The sequence below is a fragment of the Parasteatoda tepidariorum genome, chromosome 3 (assembly GCF_043381705.1).
Source record: "Parasteatoda tepidariorum isolate YZ-2023 chromosome 3, CAS_Ptep_4.0, whole genome shotgun sequence".
NCBI classification, from domain to species: Eukaryota; Metazoa; Arthropoda; class Arachnida; order Araneae; family Theridiidae; genus Parasteatoda; species Parasteatoda tepidariorum.
The window spans coordinates 90873673-90876108 of record NC_092206.1 but is presented as its reverse complement, the minus strand read 5'-3'; positions in this window follow the sequence as shown (position 1 = coordinate 90876108).

Below are 2436 nucleotides of genomic sequence, written 5' to 3'. Positions count from 1 at the left end.
TTAAGGCGACAAGGGGCTTTCAAATTTTTTTTTTGAAATTATGAAGGGATTTGCTTGAAATTTTCAGAATACATTTATATTGTTAAAAACAACTTTTATACAAAATTTCAAAGAAATATTTCAAAATTTAAGAAATTAAAAAATTAAAATTTTTGAATTTTTTATGTTTTTTTTATATTACTCCACGCGTCTGAAATTTTGTCAAAATGACAAAATTCTTTTAAAATATTACATATTAGGTAATATTGAAAAAATTGTTGGGAGTACTTTTTTTATTTTTTATTATAGAAATAAATAACATTAAAAAAACAGTAAACAACTTACATTTTTAGGAAAAAAACATCATACCTCTATAAAATATTATGTATAAAAAAAATTCTATTCACTTAATTCAAGAAACTTTTCCAACAAAATGTTAATAATATTCATCAATATATAGCATTAAATTCTCAGGTCAATAGATTGAAAATTCATTACGCTGGAACAGTTTGAAATTTGTAAATTTGTCAAAAAAGACATTTTGAGAAAAATGACATTTACTACTTTTTCATTGCAAATTTTACTTCTGAACAAATATTTCTTGTTTTTAATATAAATACCTATAAATATTGTCTAATGAAATAGTTTAATAATTATATACTTTAAATTTCTTTAAAAAAATTAACAAAATATTTAACTAATTTAAAATTAATTTTAAACTAAACTAATTTTAACAGTTTCCTGCATTCAAAAAAAGGTAAACAAAGGGGTGTGGTCAAAACTGAAATGGTCATAACTTCATCAATTTTGCTCTTATTCCAGAAATTTTTTTTTTAAATGTTCAGTTAAATGCCAAGATTTCAGAAATGTAAAATGTAAAATATCTATTTTTTGACAAATTTTTGCTTCTTTGAAAGTCCCTTGTCACCTTAAGTCAAATATTAGTTATTGAATATAGAGTTCAGCGGCACAAGATCCTAAAACGGATTAAGTCAAGTATGAATATGGAGGTATAAACGTGCGTGTTTGAATGAATAGATTATAACTTAACTGTGTCAAATGTTTCACATGATTTTAGAATTTTTTTAAATGAAGATTTTGGTTACTTTAAGTTTATTAGCACAAGAGCCAGAAATGGCTATACTGTACCAGACAGTAGGTTTCAGAATTATTGTTTTATTTATTATTTCAGAGTAATACAGATATAATAAAAATAACAAACAAGTCATTTTGTCGAGGCTTCCCAGAAGCTGCCTCCTAGGCCACGTAAATACTGTGATAAGCTTGGAACAACTAAAGCTTATCATTGGGGTCAAAATGCAAAAAGGCTGATCTCCTAAAGTAGTTTTGGAGATATAACGAAAATAGCATTAAGGGGTCGAAACTTTCCATCGCTTTCCGAACAATTTTTGGAGATCCTATTTTCCAAAATACACTTTCCCCATATATTTAAAAAGCCTAAAAACTAAATGTGTCAGGATTATATTTATTCGGGGAAAGTACGTATTGACATCTATGCAAATTAATCAACTTAGTTAAGGTTAGAATATTAAACCAATAAAATTGTATCAAATGCATAAAAATCTGATCTAATGAAAAAATATATAAAAGTATTATATACATATAAGAAGAGTTCCCTTTTTTTCCCCTAGCTCCGTGAATAAGAAAAATTTAGTTCATTTAACTTAGTTTTTACTATCTTAACTATGGTGGCATTTGTACCTTTAAATTGATATTTTTTATTTAACTGTAAACCTTAGGAGGTTATGTATCTCTCGCGTGCTCTCTTAGCGTCACTCCATGAATATGCGTTACCTGTGAATGTTATTTTGACATTTTAAAATTTTAACCTCCGTCCTTCGCAGTGTGTCTGAATTTTATATGAATGACTTTGGAAGACTTCAAGTAAAATTTAAAAGTCTTATAATATAAAAATCAATTAACAGTTTTCTCTTCCTAAGTTATTCCAAGTTGAAAAATGTTGTTAAAAATGTAGACAAGCGATCTGGAAGACGGTACGTGCTTCCTTTTTCAATCTTGGCGATCATCTTTTTTAGCCACATAAACATGTGTATTGTTTGTAACAACATTACGCAAGTTTTGATTAATTGTTTCCATTGACTAAAAGTAAAATAATTAATTTGTCTGTTCGTCATCCATGAAATGTGCTCACTATCACTGTCCATTGAGAGAGATCCATCAGCTGCTCCTCGTATCTGAATCTCAAGTGAATATGGACAAACCATTGACCCCGTCAACCTGGAATTAACCCTTCTAGGACGAAAGATTTCGGTAGTATCAATTCTTTCTTTTCTTTGACATTCAAAAAATTCTGAACTTTCCACATCTAAAATGTACGTCATAGTTTATTTTCAAACTCAATAATCACAACATAACAATACCATTGTCTTATTCGCTCTGGCCGATTCCAAATGTTTCACAGAGGTAGAATACAGA